At 37.4% G+C, this 17,500-nt stretch overlaps 1 protein-coding gene across 2 annotated transcripts in view; it reads left to right on the top strand.

The window, feature by feature from the left end:
- The window catches only part of LOC144981071 (uncharacterized), a 466,989-nt gene that overhangs the window by 207,536 nt on the left and 241,953 nt on the right, over positions 1 to 17,500 (top strand). The window contains exon 1 of one of the 2 annotated variants that reach the window (XM_078929183.1): positions 11,598 to 11,733. The exons of the other annotated variant lie outside the window; for it this stretch is intronic. The gene's annotated coding sequence lies outside the window, so the exon portion shown is untranslated. Of the gene's footprint in view, positions 1 to 11,597; positions 11,734 to 17,500 lie in introns of those variants that run through there. 2 annotated transcript variants of the gene reach the window in all.

Genomic DNA, 17,500 nt, shown 5'->3' with positions numbered 1-17,500 from the left:
CCCGACTCAACGCTTACATTAAAAAAAAATCTTTGTTGTGAACAACAGGGATTATTATGTCGTGTTCATAGCATGAGGTAACTATAGTTCTCTCACGTAGGCCATGGTTCATAGCCATCATTAGAGAATGCCAAACAGCCGATTTCAATCAGCCCTATAAATTGTGAGCATAATGAATCTGTGCGTATAAATAACATCCTCACAATAGGCTTCAACAGTTATGACGTCACTTCCCTCGTAATGACGCATAATAACTTAGTAACTGGTTTTAAACTATCGGATCAATGGTGGACGCCCTTATGAAATATTTCTCCGACGAGCATAAAAGTGTATCCAGAGGAGAAAATATTATAAATCTGATCATGTTTTTACTTTTAAACATTCTGATCACATGACATGAAAAGTTCCAGCCAACATGAAGAATAAAAAGTACCGATTTTCTTTTTTTAGAACTACGCTGCTCGCCGTTTCTGGGCGTCGTGACATCAGACTATTGAATCCAATTCCCGCAAGTTAAATGAAAATTAACCAAAAGTTAAAGCCATGTTTTACCTTAAACGTATCTAATATGTGACCCAACGTCTCAAAACGGTATTATGTCGGGATGGACCAGATGCTAAAAAGTCCAATTATAGTTAAACCAGTCAAAAATATGAATTATTCATATTTAGCACTCTAAAATAGGATATTCATTCTCCTCTATAAAGCATCCAAACTCAACTCAAGTCTGATATTTCTGGCCACAAATTCAATGTTTAGCAACTTAATCATCCCGACTTAATACCGTTTTGAGACATAGGGGTCACATATCATATCATGATCATTATAAAGTTGAGCCTTTATATAGCGCAATATCCACTGAACGTGCTCAACGCGCTTTCCAAAGGGGTCCATGACCAACAACAACACGTACCATGTAGAACAGGATATGACGCCTGACTGTTAGGCTATATTGCAATTTTTCCCGACACGATAGAGACAACGCTGTTAACGAGCAGGTACTCATTTTACACCTGAGTAGGGTGAGAGAATGTAAGTAAAGAGACTTTTCCTAGGACTCAATTATGCGCCGAGCGAGCGAGGCTTGAACCCAGGACCTTCTGATCCGAAAGCGAGTGTCATACCACTAGACCACATAACCGCACAGTCAGACCTTTAAAATATGTCCTGTAAATTTTTTTTTTCAAATAAAAAAGATATTGGGGGCAGCAGCGTGGCTCAGAGGTACTGTCTTTGCTTCGTACCCAAAAGGTACCGAGTTCGACTACCCGCCTCGTTGTGTGGCCTTGAGGAAGTCACCTTGCCCTAGCTAACTTACCGGCGCTGCACTGCGGCTAACACCTGGGTTATTCCGGTCTTCCTTTGGAATAATAAATAGACCCTAGAGACAAATTTCCCCTTGGGGATGAATACTGTTGCATTATTATCATATTTTGTGGTTATTAAATTAAATTGAATTCGTATCACTTTTCCATCAAGCTTGTCTTACTGTATGTAATATGTTTTGTTTTATATCACTGTAAAGCACTTAGAGCCTGTGACAACGGGATAAAGCGCTATATAAGTGCCATATATTGTTATTATGAAAAAGAGAATTTTATTAATTATTTTTTTTATTTTATATGTGACCCAACGTCTCAAAACGGTATTATGTCGGGATGGACCAGATGCTAAAAAGTCTAATTATAGTTAAACTAGTCAAAAATATGAATTATTGATATTTAGCACTCTAAAATAGGATATTCACTCTCCTCTATAAAGCATCCAAACTCAACTTGAGTCTGATATTTCTGGCCACAAATTCAATTTTCGGCAACTTAATCATCCCGACTTAATACCGTTTTGAGACGAGGGGTCACATATAAATATTAATATTTGATACAAGCACAGAAAAGATCAAAATTGATGCGTGGATATTATCTAGGTAGTCCACAAAACATCGTATATAGATAAACAAACAAAATGTCAAATTGGTGCATTGAAAACGTTTCACTACAGCCTTGTTGGTCATGAGAATTATAAAAAAAGAGAGAAAAACAAATCTCGTTCGCCATTGTCATCAAACTGATGGTCTAAAAACAAGAAAATGCATCTTGTATTATTTATTTATTTACTTATTTATTTATTTATTTATTCATTTATTTATTATATACTAATTAATTAATTAAATTATTTAATTATTAATTTAATAATTTATCTATTTATTTATTAATTGAATTATTTTTTATATTAGTTTAATAATTTATCTATTTATTTATAATATATTAGTTAATTAATTAATCAATTAATTAATTAATTAATTAATCTATTTATTTATTTATTTGTGTATTGATGTATTTATTAATGTATTTATTTATTTGTTTATTTATATATTTATCTATTTCTCTATTTGTTTATTTATCTATTTATCTACTTTTTTTATCTATGTATTTATTTGTCTATTTATTTATTTAATTATTGATCTTTTATTTATTTATGTATATATTCATTTATTTATATCTATTATCTAATATTATCTATTTATTTGATTTTTTTTTCTATATATTTATTTATCTATTTACTTGTCTATTTATTTATCTATTTATTTATATGATTTATTGTTTTATGACTGAAGGATGTCAACGTTCGCCAAGTGGGTCATTGGTTCCAATCATGATAAGCATCCTTATCAACGTTTAATATAATGTCATGAATATTCATGGCAATCCAGCCTCATTTGCATATCCGATATATTATTATCATTATTATTTATCATATTCACGTCAATGGATCCTTGCCATTCTTATAGATCATTTGTGACCCATCGTCCCAAAACGGTATTATGTCGGAACGAACCATATGCTTAAAAGCCGAATTAAATGTTAAACTGGTCAAAAATGTAAATTGTTGGCATTAGCGCCCTAGAAAATGTTATACATTTTCCTCAATAAATCATATAAACTCAACACAAGTCTGATATTTCTGGCTATAAATTCAATTTTCAACATCTTAACCATCCCGACTTAATACCGTTTTGAGGCGAAGGGTCATATTTGTTACAGGATACGTATAAAGTAATACGTGAGGCTATAATGTGGTCTTGTGTCCTTTGTGACACTCGCTTTCGGGTGGGAAGGTCCTGGGTTCGAGCCTCGCTCGCTCAGCGCATAGTTAAATCTTTGGAGAAGGCTCTTATTACTCACATTCTCTCATTGTACTCAGGTGTAAAATGAGTACCTGGCGTGGCCTATTTGTGACGTCATTCTGCGCATGTGAATTGCGCCGGATTGACCGCAGAGCGTAGCCATCGTTAACTTATAGCCTGACACAAGAACCCACTCAGACTTATAGTTTGACGTCATTTTTAAGGTTTGTGCAGCGTCTAGTGAGTTGTCGTTGGTAGAGCAGCTCAAGGAAACAATGATTCTATTGGTTGAACTATTGAAATACAACTCACTATTTGTTTCCTTTGTGGCCAAAGACTTGACTTTTGACGTCATTTTTCGGTCACTGTCAGGCCATAGCCATCGATAAGTTATAGCCTGGCACTGAAACCCAAAAGGACTAGCAATTTGACGTCATTATTTGTTTTTGCACCGCCTAGTGAGTTAGTAGTGCTCGTGGAAACAAGTGTTCCCATTTGTTGAACTATTGAATACAACTCACGATTTGTTTTCTTTTGTGGCCAAAGTCTGGTATTTTGACGTCATTTTTTGGTCATTGTCAGGCTATAGATAGAATGCGCTTGGCCAAGGAGTTCACAACATTGCCATACGGAAGTATAACGGACCAACACACAAACTCTGTGTAACCATGAACTTTTATAGTCTGGTTAATACAGTTTAGTGAGAACAACTCACAAACGCGGATGGCAAAAACAATAACAAAGGCCTGATTGACGTCATCTGCATACTATCTATAAGTTAACGATGGCTACGGTCAGGCTGTAAGTTAACGAAGGCTTCACGCAGAGTCCTCCCGCACCCCCACCCCTGGCCCCAACCCCCCACCCCCTCCCCCACACACACACCCTTATCAACCCCCAACCCCATTCCCGCTATCTCCGTAGGTCTACTAATCCCACCTCTCGTCCATTGTCCTGGGAGGAGTCCGGCCATCAACAGAATGTGCTTACGTCCGCCACACTTAGATCATCCCACCTCCCGTCCATTGTCCTTGGAGGAGTCCGGCCATCAACAGAATGTGCTTACGTCCGCCACACTTAGATCGATTAGACAAACATCATCATTGAAAAATCAAAACAAAAGGACCGATCCCACCCGGTCTGGCTCTCGGAAGTCACGTCCGCGCATGCGTAACGAGTCGTCAAGGGAATTTAAAAAATGGAGCCAGCCACTGTGGGTTTTGTTCCTGTTTCTTTTAGTTTTGTTTTTGTTCTTCTTTGCTTTTTTTTGTTTTGTCGATGTTTTGCTTTTGTTTTTATTATTATAATTATTTTTGTTTCTTTTGATATTATATTGTTTGCTTTCCACCTAATGAGTTGTCGTTAGTAGTGCTCATGGAAACAAGTGGTCCCATTGAATACAACTCACGATTATTTTTCTTTTGTGGCCAAAGACTGACATTTTGACGTAATTTTTTGGTCAGTGTCAGACAGTAGCCATCGTTAAGTTATAGCCTGACACTGAAACCCAAAAAGACTGGCATTTTGACGTCTTCTTTGTTTTTGCACCGCCTAATGAGTTGTCGTTAGTTGTGCTCAAAGAATCAAATGATTCCATTGGTTGAACTATTGAATACAACTCACGATTTGTTTTCTTTTGTGGCCAAATATTGGCATTTTAACGTCAAATTTTGGTCAGTGTCAGGCTATAAGTTAACGATGGTTACGTTCAGGCTGTGAGTTCACGAAGGCTACGCACAGAGTCCTTCCCCACCCCCACCCCCCGCCCCTTATCAACCCCTAACCCCTTTCCCGCTATCTCCGTAGGTCTACTAATCCCACCTCCCGTCCATTGTCCTTGGAGGAGTCCGGCCATCAACAGAATGTGCTTACGTCCGCCACACTTAGATCATCCCACCTCCCGTCCATTGTCCTTGGAGGAGTCCGGCCATCAACAGAATGTGCTTACGTCCGCCACACTTAGATCATCCCACCTCCCGTCCATTGTCCTTGGAGGAGTCCGGCCATCAACAGAATGTGCTTACGTCCGCCACACTTAGATCATCCCACCTCCCGTCCATTGTCCTTGGACGGAGTCCGGCCATCAACAGAATGTGCTTACGTCCGCCACACTTAGATCGATTAGACAAACATCATCATTGAAAAATCAAAACAAAAGGACCGATCTCACCCGGTCTGGCTCTCGGAAGTCACGTCCGCGCATGCGTAACGACCCGTCAACGGAATTTAAAAAATGGAGCCAGCCACTGTGGGTTTTGTTCCTGTTTCTTTTGTTTTGGTTTTTGTTCTTCTTTGCTTTATTTATTTTATTTTTTTTGGGAGATGTTTTGTTATTATTATTATTATTATTATTATTATTATTATTATTATTATTATTATTATTATTATTATTATTATTATTATTATTATTATTATTATTATTATTATTATTATTATTTTTTTTTTTTCTTTTGATTTCATATTGTTTTCTTCCTTTCTTGTCCCAACCCCCCCCCCCCCCCCTCCTCCCCCTTTTTTCTAGGAGACCGATGTTTCCAAAGAAGGGTGTAAAATCACACACACACACACACACACGCACACACACACACACACACACATACACACACACACTCAGAGAGAAAAAAAAATAACAAAACAAAACAGGAAACATGTTGGAAAACCCCAAATGGCCAGATATGTAAACTACCAAATCTGATTTTTTTTCCTTTGTGTCCCGTGTCGGAGTCATCACAATGCCAAATAAATAGATAAATAAATAAATAAATAAATAAAAATACAATAAATAAAAATAAATAAATAAATGAATGAATAAATAAACAAATAAATAATAAATAAATATATAAATGAATAAATAAATTCAAAAAACGAATAAGTAATGAATAAATACATATATAAATAATAATATACCAATATAAATAATATACAAATATAATAAACTTAAAATTAGCAGAAATGTGAGATTTTATTCTCTATCGTTTAAACCATCCAACTCTATTTTCCTTATTAAAGCATAATATAAACTACCTGCTATGTTTCAAAATTCTGATTCTGAATATACAATATAATTATAATATAAAATGTAATTTCCTTTATTCACCCCATAGGGGAATTTTGTCTCTAAGGTCTATCCCAAATGGAAGACCGGAAAAACCCGGGCGTCAGCCGCAGTGCAGCGCCGCAAATTGAGCTAGGTTGAGCTGACTTGCTCAAGGCCACATAGCGCATCGGCGGGTGATCGAACTTGGTACCTTCGGGTACGAAGCAATGACCGTACCTCTGAGCCACGCTGCCCCCAATATTCTTTTAACTCCTAAGTTTGAGGGGTTCCGATAGCTCAGTTGGTAGAGCACTTGCTTCACACGCGAAGGGACCGAGGTCGATCCCGAGTGCAGTCGATATTTTTTTAAATTTTACTGACCCTTTTGTCTACCCTATCAGTGATTGGGTAGCTGGGTCTGTTAGATCAGGTGGAAAGTACTGAGCGATAAACTAGAGTCCTACCGAAATGGTCCTTTTCACGCTATAGAAACCGGGATGAACTCCGGCTCCATGGGCGGGTCATAACAACTCGATTTACCATATCCACAAAAAAGTACACTTTGATTTAAACCGTTTTTCTCAACATAGTAATAATTGTATCTTGTATCCAAATAACTGCTCTCTGTCTTTTCATTTTTTCTTCTTCTTCTTTCTTCTTCTCTCTTCTTCTTCTCTTCTTCTTCTTCTTCTTCTTCTTCTTTCTTCTTCTTCTTCTTCTTCTTCTTCTTCTCTTCTTCTTCTTCTTCTTCTTCTTCTTCTTCTTCTTCTTCTTCTTCTTCTCTTCTTCTCTCTTCTTCTTCTTCTTCTTCTTTTTCTTTTCTTCTTCTTCTTCTCTTCTTCTTCTTCTTCTTCTTCTTCTTCTTCTTCTTCTTCTTCTTCTCTCTTCTTCTTCTTCTTCTTCTTCTTCTTTCTTCTTCTTCTTCTTCTTCTCTTCTTCTTCTTCTTCTTCTTCTTCTTCTTCTTTCTTCTTCTTCTTCTCTTCTTCTTTCTTCTTCCTTCTTCTTCTTCTTCTTCTTCTTCTTCTTCTTCTTCTCTTCTTCTTCTTCTTCTTCTTCTTCTTCTTCTTCTTCTTCTTCTTCTTCTTCTTCTTCTTCTTCTTCTTCTTCTTCTCTTCTTCTTCTTCTTCTTCTTTCTTCTTCCTTCTTTCCTTCTTTCCTTCTTCTTCTTCTTCTTCTTCTTCTTCTTCTCTTCTTCTTCTTCTTCTTCTTCTTCTTCTTCTTCTTCTTCTTCTTCTTCTTCTTCTTCTTCTTCTTTTCTTCTTCTTCTTCTTCTTCTTCTTCTTCTTCTTCTTCTTCTTCTTCTTCTTCTTCTTCTTCTTCTTCTTCTTCTTCTTCTTCTTCTTCTTCTCTTCTTCTTCTTCTTCTTCTTCTTCTTCTTCTTCTTCTTCTTCTTCTTCTTCTTCTTCTTCTTCTTCTTCTTCTTCTTCTTCTTCTTCTTCCTTCTTCTTCTTCTCTTCTTCTTCTTCTTCTTCTTCTTCTTCTTCTTCTTCTTCTTCTTCTTCTTCTTTCTTTCTCTTCTTCTTCTTCTTCTTCTTCTTCTTCTTCTTCTTCTTCTTCTTCTTCTTCTTCTTCTTCTCTTCTTCTTCTTCTTCTTCTTCTTCTTCTTCTTCTTCTTCTTCTTCTTCTTCTTCTTCTCTTCTCTTCTTCTTCTTCTTCTTCTCTTCTTCTTCTTCTTCTTCTTCTTCTTCTTCTTCTCTTCTTCTTCTTCTTCTTCTTCTTCTTCTTCTTCTTCTTCTTCTTCTTCTTCTTCTTCTTCTCTTCTTCTCTTCTTCTTCTCTCTTCTTCTTCTTCTTCTTTTCTTCTTCTTTCTTCTTCTTCTTCTTCTTCTCTTCTTCTTCTTCTTTCCTTCTTCTTCTTCTTCTTCTTCTTCTCTCTTCTTCTTCTTCTTCTTCTTCTTCTTCTTCTTCTTCTTCTTCTTCTCTTCTCTTCTTTCTTCTCTTCTTCTTCTTCTTCTTCTTCTTCTTCTTCTTCTTCTTCTTCTTCTTCTTCTTCTTCTTCTTCTTCTCTTCTTCTTCTTCTTCTTCTTCTTCTTCTTTCTTTCTTCTTCTTCTTCTTTCTTCTTCTTCTTCTTCTTCTTCTTCTTCTTCTCTTCTTCTTCTTCTTCTTCTTCTTCTTCTTCTTCTTCTTCTTCTTCTTCTTCTTCTTCTTCTTCTTCTTCTTCTTCTTCTTTCTTTCTTCCTTCTCTTCTTCTTCTTCTTCTTCTTCTTCTCTTCTTCTTCTTCTTCTTTCTTCTTCTTCTTCTTCTTCTTCTTCTTCTTCTTCTTCTTCTTCTTCTCTTCTTCTTCTTCTTTCTTCTCTTCTTCTTCTTCTTCTTTCTTCTTCTTCTTCTTCTTTCTTCTTCTTCTTCTTCTTCTCTTCTTCTTCTTCTTCTTCTTCTTTCTTCTTCTTCTTCTTCTTCTTCTTCTTCTTCTTCTTCTTCTTCTTTCTTCTTCTTCTTCTTCTTCTTCTTCTTCTTCTTCTTCTTCTTCTTCTTCTTCTTCTTCTTCTTCTTCTTCTTTTCTTCTTTCTTCTTCTTCTTCTTCTTCTTCTTCTTCTTCTTCTTCTTCTTCTTCTTCTCTTTTCTTCTTCTTCTTCTTCTTCTTCTTCTTCTTCTTCTTCTTCTTCTTCTTCTTCTTCTTTCTTCTCTTCTTCTTCTTCTTTCTTCTTCTTCTTCTTCTTCTCTTCTTCTTCTTCTTCTTCTTCTTCTTCTTCTTCTTCTTCTTCTTTCTTCTTCTTTTCTTTTCTTCTTCTTCTTCTTCTTCTTCTTCTTCTTCTTCTTCTTTCTTCTTCTTCTTCTTCTTCTTCTTCTTTCTTCTTCTTTTCTTCTTCTTCTTTTCTTCTTCTTCTTCTTCTTCTTCTTCTTTCTTTCTTTCTTCTTCTTCTTCTTCTCCTTCTTCTTCTTTTTTTTTTTTTTTTTTTTTCACATAATTAGCGAGATACTGCATTCATTTTTCTATATTTAGCCCCCATCTATTTGTCTTTGATATCGAAAGTTGACCTTTTATCTAGTGTAATTGGGATATCATTACGCAGCTAATATGCGGGGGGGGGGGGGGGGGGGGGGGGGGGGGAAGAATATCGATAATAATACAATCTTATATCGACTTTTTTAAAGATCGATTTTAATTTGCCAAATATGGCATAAAAACATTTTGATGAAGATAAAGAGAGCTGATAAATGCAAGAAGAAAACAAACAAAAAAATAGATAAATAAATAAATACATTTTAAAAAATAGATAGAGGAATAAAGAGATATCACCCTCGACGATAATAGATTAACATTTATAAAGGGCAATAAACCAATTAATGTGCTCTACGCGCTTTATAGATAAAATGACGTTGACGTCACTAGGGTGTTTGTTATTATTTTCTTTTTTTTTGCCATCAGCGTTTATGTGTAATTCTCACTTAACTGTATTATCAAGACTACAAAAATTCATGATTACACAGAGTTTTGTGTGATGGTCCGTTATACTTCCGGATGGCAATGTTGTGAGCTTCTTAGCCAAAGCATACTATCTATAACGGGTCCCCAATTAAAATCAACACATAACTTGTAAAGTAATATTATAATTCTTTTCCAACGGAGATAACGCTATTAATGGCCAGGTACTCATTTGTATCTGAGTACGTCGAGATAATGATAGAAAGAGCTTTTCCCCAAGGAGTCAACTTTGCGCCGTTCAAATTAAAGCGGGACTCGATCCCGGGACTTTCAGGCACGAAGGCAGCAGGTTCTAATGGTGCTCACACTACTATGTTATGACGATCGACCCAATCAGCAAATTCCTTACCGCACTCGTGCACTGTCGCAAACTCGCCCGGAAGCTTCGTCACAAAACAAGGTTCAATTAGATGCTCTGCGGTTTCGGGTTCTAACACATCGGGTACGTGTTGGACAGGTGGAAAGTCCCCACTGATGAAGCGATTTTGCCGTGAGGCAGGTCCTCGACCGAAGCCGATTCGCTACCACCCAGTGTCTCGTTTAACTGGTGTAGAAGCCTGGCAACTTCTCACCAAGCTTAGAGGAGTGTATGTCCCCGCCCCCACGAGGGGTTGAATTCGTCCAAACCGACTTCCATCTCGTATGTGCAGCTCTGTCCGTAGTCAGGGAATCTGCGTACAAGGGTTGCCGGGACTTATTTCGGCTCGAAACGAGGGCACCGTCCATTATGCGCTTCAGAGGGATATCCCATTCCCTCTCTCGCGGGTTCTCGACCGAAGCCGATTCGCTACCATCCAGCGTCTCCTCTCACTGGTGGAGAAGCCTGGCAACTTCTCACCTATTTTCGAGGAGTGGCACGAAGGTGAATGTCATACGACAAGGCCACATAATAACTACAAAGTAAGATCAATCTACCATGAAATCTGCCTTACTCTTACTGCCTCACTCGGAAAAAAAAACCAACACGTATATAAAATTTTGGCCTGGAAACTCGTCCTTGAAATATCGATCGATTAAAGCGACTCTCATTTCGTGGTAAACAAAAACAATAACAAAGAGCTGAATATATATATATATTATATATATATATATATATATATATATATATATATATAGTATGCGCTTGGTAAAGAAGTTCATAACATTGACATCCGGAAGTATAACGGACAAACACACAAAACTGTGTGTAACCAAGAACGTTTATAGTCGGGTTAATACAGTTCAGTGAGCATTACTCGTAAATGCGGATGGCAAAAAACAATAACAAAGTTCCGAGTGACGTCATCTTCGAACTGTCTATAACATTTTGGCCAGGAAACTCGTCCTTGAAATATCGAGCGATTAAAGCGACTCTCATTTCGTGGTAGACAAAAACAACAACAAAGAGCTGAGTGTATATATATAGTGACAACAGATGGAAAATGTAACCGAGACATACGAGCAAGAATAACTCAAGCCAAACAGGCCTTCATGGACCTGGGAAACATTTTGAAAAACAAACAGATGTCGTTCGGGATTAGATTCCGAGTCTTGAAGTGCTACGTGTGGCCAATCTTGTTATACGGATGCGAAAGCTGGACTACAAATGCAGAAACACAAAAGAACATTGAAGCTTTTGAAATGTGGTGCTTGAGAAGGATGCAGAGAATATCGTATACTGCACACAAAACGAACGAAGAAGTGCTAAAACAAACATACCAACAAAGGAAACTAATGCCCTTAATAGTGGATCGACAACTATACTTTTTCGGACACATAGTAAGGAAAGATAAGAATGAATACCTGGCAAGTTGTGGAAAAATACCTGGTAAACGCGCCCGGGGGAGACAAAGAAAAACACTCATAGACCAACTGAAGGGCTTCACCAACCTAACAATCCAAGAGCTGTTTGAAAAAGCAAGAGACAGGGAGGAATGGAGAGAGATAATTCATGCAGTATCCGAAGCCTGGACCAGGCATGGAACCTAGAAGAAGAAGAAGTATATATATTTGTTCATATTTTATTTTTAGCCTACCCGAATGTTGATTTCCACCAGTTGATTCTAGTCAGATGCCCGTGCCCGTATTCTGTTCCATGTAATCGTCGTGAGATACAGACAGGTGCGGTACCCGCCATAATCTCCAATCAAGGTCGCGTCACTCTCGTGTGAGTAAAATACTTTGTGTTATCACATTAATCGAGGGAGGTGGAGAATATTATTATGAAAAAATGTGGAAGGAGGCGAGGGGATATGTAGAAGGAACGAAATTGACGTCACTCAGCTCTTTGTTATTGTTTTTAGCTAGTAATTTTTATGAGAAGTTCTCACTAAATTGTATCAATCAGATCTATCGAATGTTAAAGGTTACACATAGTTTGGTGTTTTGGGATGTTTGTCCCGTTTGACGGATGGTATGGGCATTTTGCCTAAACGCATAGCATCAATAGAAATATAGATATATAGATAGATTGGAAAGAGAGGGAGGGACATATATATATATATATATATATATATATATATATATATATATATATATATATATATATAAAGATAGATAGCTATATAGATAGACAAGATAGGTAGATAGTTAGATAGATAGATTGGAAAGAGAGGGAATGTCATATAAATATATATATATATATATATATATATATATATATATATATATATATATATATATATATATATAAGAGAGAGAGAGAGAGAGAGAGAGAGAGAGAGAGAGTGCAAGAAGAGGAATAGGAAGAACCTTGTGTGAAGGAAATGGTGGAGAGAAGATAGAAGAAGAATAGTATGACGACGATGACGATAAAGAAGAAGAAGAAGAAGAAGAAGAAGAAGAAGAAGAAGAAGAAGAAGAAGAAGAAAGAAGAAGAAGAAGAAGAAGAAGAAGAAGAAGAAGAAGAAGAAGAAGAAGAAGAAGAAGATGATGAAGAAGAAGAAGAAGAAGAAGAAGAAGAAGAAGAAGAAGAAGAAGAAGAAGAAGAAGAAGAAGAAGAAGAAGAAGAAGAAGAAGAAGAAGAAGAGGAGGAGGAGAATAGAAAAGAAGGAGAAGAAGGAAGACGATAAGGAGGTAAACAAGACGAGAAAGAAGAAAGAAAAGATGTCGACATTAAATCTTATGTTCATCATCTTTTCCACTTGACATAATACCAAATTGACATGGATGGTCACAAAATGTATTCGATTATCGATATGACATCCTATAAACTCCAGACGGGAATCAAGGTTACAATGTATTCTGCGGGGACGATATCAAAATCGATTATTCTATTATCCGTAAAGTCGATTATTCGTGATAAATGTCAATGTCTCTATTGTGATTTTTTAAATAAAGATGGGACCCACCCTCCCGGGACCCACCCTCCCAAGGGTGTATTAAGTCGGGATGAACTAAAAATAAATTGAGCTTTCATATAGCGCAATATCTACTAAACGTGCTCAAAACGCTTAACAAAGGAGTACACTGGCCAACAACAACATTTAGCATGTAAGACGCGACATGACGCCTGTTAGGCGATATTGCATTTTTTCCACTCAGAGGCAACGCTGTTATCGGCCAGGTACTCATTTTACACCGAGTACGGTGAGAGAATGTGAGTAAAGATCCTTTTCCAAGGACTCAACTATGAGCTGAGAGAGGCTCGAACCCAGGACCCTCTGATCCGAAAGCGAGTGTCATACCACAAGACCACATTGCCACAAGAATGTTACGACTTCTCACAGATCTATGCACGGATTACCTGGAGTGTTCATGCTTCTTCCAATTCCCCCAGTTCACCATTAACCTATATCCAGAACTTACACAGGCCCCTGATTGGTTGAATACAACCACGTGAGTTGTAACTGTGTTACTTCCGAGTCAATTGCCGTGTTGACGACTCTATGAGCAGGTTAAGTTTACACTTACAATCGGGAATGAAATATTGTTGAACCTCGTGACCTCAAGAAGTCGAGGAGAGAAAGCTCTAGTTAGACTAAAGTTTGAAGCGACTTTTTTGGGGGGTCGTTGATAGCTGATACGCTAGAGTCACGATCTCCCCGGCTAGGCGGAGTTGTCGTATCAGTTGTTGTGTTCTTAGATCATTAATTAATAAGACGTTTTATTCCAAGAATCAACCAATCAACTTGTTACAGTAAAGAACATTTATTAAACAACATAACATAAGATACGTGTATACAGGATGACGGTTGGATACAGAATGACTCTCAACAAGGTAGTGACTAGAACCGTCGTCATCGTTATGTTATAGCCTGACACTGAAATCCAAAAGGACAGGCAGATTGACGTCATTATTTTGTTTTTGCACAGCCTAGTGAGTAGAGCTCATGGAAAGTTATTTAATTGGTTGAACTATTGAATACAACTCATGATTTGTTTTCTTTTGTGGCCAAAGACTGGCATTTTGACGTCATTTTTTTGGTCAGTAACAGGCCATAACTTTACGAAGGCCACGCGAGAACAGACACTAGTTGTGAACGATACTACATCAGATGGACGATACAAGTTACTATACTTGAATACAATAACTTTCATTCACAACACCAGTAAGGTCGCGGGATCGAGCCCCTATCGCCGCCGCGACTTTTTTATTCTCTGTTGTCTTCTGGCACTTTCCTACTCACTCCATTTAATGAAATATCAAGAACGATAATAAGACGACTTCTCACAGATCTATGCACGGATTCCCTGGAGTCTTCATGCTTCTTCCAATCCCCCAGTTCACCATTAACCTATATCCAGAACGTACACAGGCCCCTCAGTGACTTAGTACACTTAGTATTTCTTTATACTCTACTCTGGAAAAATGACGTTTTAAAAATTTTGGTCAGAAAACTCGTCCTTTAAATATCAATGGATCAAAAAAAAAAAAAATTCATATTAAAATTGAGCTAGAATTTGAAGGGTATATTATTGATAGAACGAAAATGACGTCACTCAGGTCGTTGTTATTGTTTTTTCTTGCCATCCGTGTTTATGACTAATTCTCACTAAACTGTATTAACCAGACTATCTATAAACGTTCATAGTTACACAAAGTTTTGTGTGTTGGTCCATTATACTTCCGGATGGCAATGTTGTGAGCTTCTTAGGCAAGCGCATGCTATCTATTTTCATTGAAATGCCAAGTTTGAGATTTGCTACAAACGGAGAGTTATCTTAATCGATTGCTATTTGAAGGATGATTATTCTGTCCAAAGTTTTGAAAACGTGTCTATTTTTTCTTTTATTCAGAGTAGATCTACTGTTGTTTTGTAATAATGGAAGGTGAGGTGAGTAGAAAATCACATATATATATATATATATATATATATATATATATATATATATATATATATATATATATATATATATATATATATACCAACCTTACCGGAGTTCCTCTCCCAACAGTGGTTGAATGTCATGGATCGCCATTCTTCACGCTCAAGGGCCATTGGATTCAGTAGTCTGATGTCACGCCGCCCGGCGACGGCGGCCCTTGGTTCTAAACAAAGAAAATCATTACTTTTTATTCTTCATGCTGGCTAGAACTTTTCACATCCCTTGTGATAAGAATGTGTAAAAGTCAAAACATGATCAAATTTAGGTGTTTATTTTTCCTCTGGATACGCTTTTATGCTCGCCGGAGAAATATTTCATACGGGCGTCCGCCATTGTTCCGATAGTTTAGAGCCAGTGTTACTAAGTTACCATGCGTCATTAGGAAGGAAGTGACGTTACGACTGTTGAAGACTATTACCGAGCAGTCAATGGGAATGATCTATATTAACGTTCCGTGTGTTTGAGGTCATTGGTCACGTTGTAAAATGGACTCAAAGTGACCCACTTCGTGAAACGTGTTCACAGATTTTGAATTATTTAACATCACGATTGGTCATTTTATTCAGCTTGACACATGAGTATGTTTATAACATTTGTAAACAAAGCAGCGTGTTTACATTTGTTAAGAAATATCCAATCGTTGGAGAGCAACAAATCGTGTGATTGATGACCTTCGTTGGACGAAAACATGAATATAGATCGCTCCCATTATCTTTTTGCCAGTTGTTGCCTCTACATTTCCTATCCAGGACTTCCTTGGTTTGCCCCATGCCTTTCCGCCAGCACCTTTTCCTTCTAGCACTGATTTTTTTATGGTGTTGTGTCTCTGGATGTGTCCATAATAAGTCAGTTTTCTCATTTTAACTTCTGTCAACAGTTTTCTGGACCCTGTATTAATAAGAACCAGAATATTTGATTTCTTTCTGGTCCATGGTACTCTCAGAATTCTGTGGTATATCCATATCTCAAAGGCAATATTATAATATAATGAATGTATATTATAGCGCCTCGTTCAAATAGGATTCAATAGTCTGATGTCACGTCCGGCCAGCAACGAGCAGCTTGGTTGTAAACAAAGAAAATCAATACCTTTTATTCTTCATGCTAGCTAGAACTTTTTCACGTCGTGCGATCAGAATGTATAAAAGTCAAAACATGATCAGATTTATAATGTTTTTCTCCTCTGGATACACTTTAATGCTCGTCGGAGAAATATTTCACCATTGTTCAGATAGTTTAGAACCAGTTAACTAAGTTACTATGCGTCATTATGAGGGAAGTGACGTCATGACTGTTGACGCCTATTTAAATTTCCTCACTGGCGCTTTACATCAACACATCATAATATGTCGTACACAATAAATATAGAACTGACATGTTGAAAAAGTGCCAAAAGACGATAGAGAATAAAAATTTCCCGGCGATGAGGGCTTACTTACTTATCCGAACCAGCGACCACCTGAGCTCTAGCCCTTCGGTCTTGTGCCATAACGTAGAAGTTAGACGTCTTTTGTAGTTGTTCCAGGTGACTATAAAGTGTGTTACTGATGCTTGGATTTGGTGGGAGGAATGTGCATCTCAGGTCTTCAAGAGGTTGACATTCAAGCAAGTGGTGTATTACTATTTCATTGGGCGGTGTTGACTTATGGGCAGGGAGGGGCTGTGTCTTTTGTAATATTGCTTAAATGGCTGTTGAGCGGTATGTGTTGTGTTCTTAGTTGAGGGCTCGAACCCGCGACCTTACTGATACGGCAACTCCGCCTGGCCGTGAGAGGAACGTTATATATACAGTCCATGCCATCCACAACTCCAGTTTGTGTTCCCACGACATTAAACTGTCATTAACTGACTGAGCTGTCATTAACTGGCGGCGACGAGTGGAAAAGTAAACGGAAATTGATGATCTGAAATCCACCTAATCACTTCCCCTGCCCTGCGCATTAAATGCACACATTCAAAGGTATGGATAGATAGTATGCGCTTGGCTAAGAAGCTCACAACATTGCCATCCGGAAGTATAGATAGATCGAAATTGACGTCACTCCGGCCTTTGTTATTGTTTTTTGCCATCCGCGTTTTAACTGTATTATCCAGATTATAAAAGTTCATGGTTACACATAATTTTATGTGTTGGTCCGTTATACTTTCGGATGGCAATATTTTGAGCTTTTTAGCCAAGGGCATGCTATCTATAACGGACCAAAACACAAACCTATGTTTAACCATAAACGCTTATGGTTTCGTTAATACTTAATACCGTTTAGTGAGAATTACTCATAAACGTGGATGGCAAAAAAAAAAAAACAATAACAAAGACCCAAGTAAGTGACGTCAACTTCGATCTTTGTATATAGATAGAATGAAGTTGACGTCACTTGTCTCTTTGTTATTGCTTTTTGCCATCCGGGTTTATGAGTAATTCTCACTAATCTGTTTTAACCAGACTATAAACGTTAAAGGTTTCACATAGTTTTGTGTGTTGGTCTGTTATACTTCCGGATGGCAATGTTGTGAGCATCTTGGCCAAGCGCATACTATCTATAAAACATGCATACAGACACACACACACACACCACACACACACACACACACACAAGCACACAGAG

This window comes from Berghia stephanieae, chromosome 10, assembly GCF_034508935.2.
Source record: "Berghia stephanieae isolate SIO BIC M18660-M18661 chromosome 10, UCSD_Bste_1.3, whole genome shotgun sequence".
Lineage (NCBI taxonomy): Eukaryota > Metazoa > Mollusca > Gastropoda > Nudibranchia > Aeolidiidae > Berghia > Berghia stephanieae.
The sequence above is the reverse complement of the archived record's forward strand: the minus strand, read 5'-3'. Positions and strand labels throughout refer to the sequence as shown.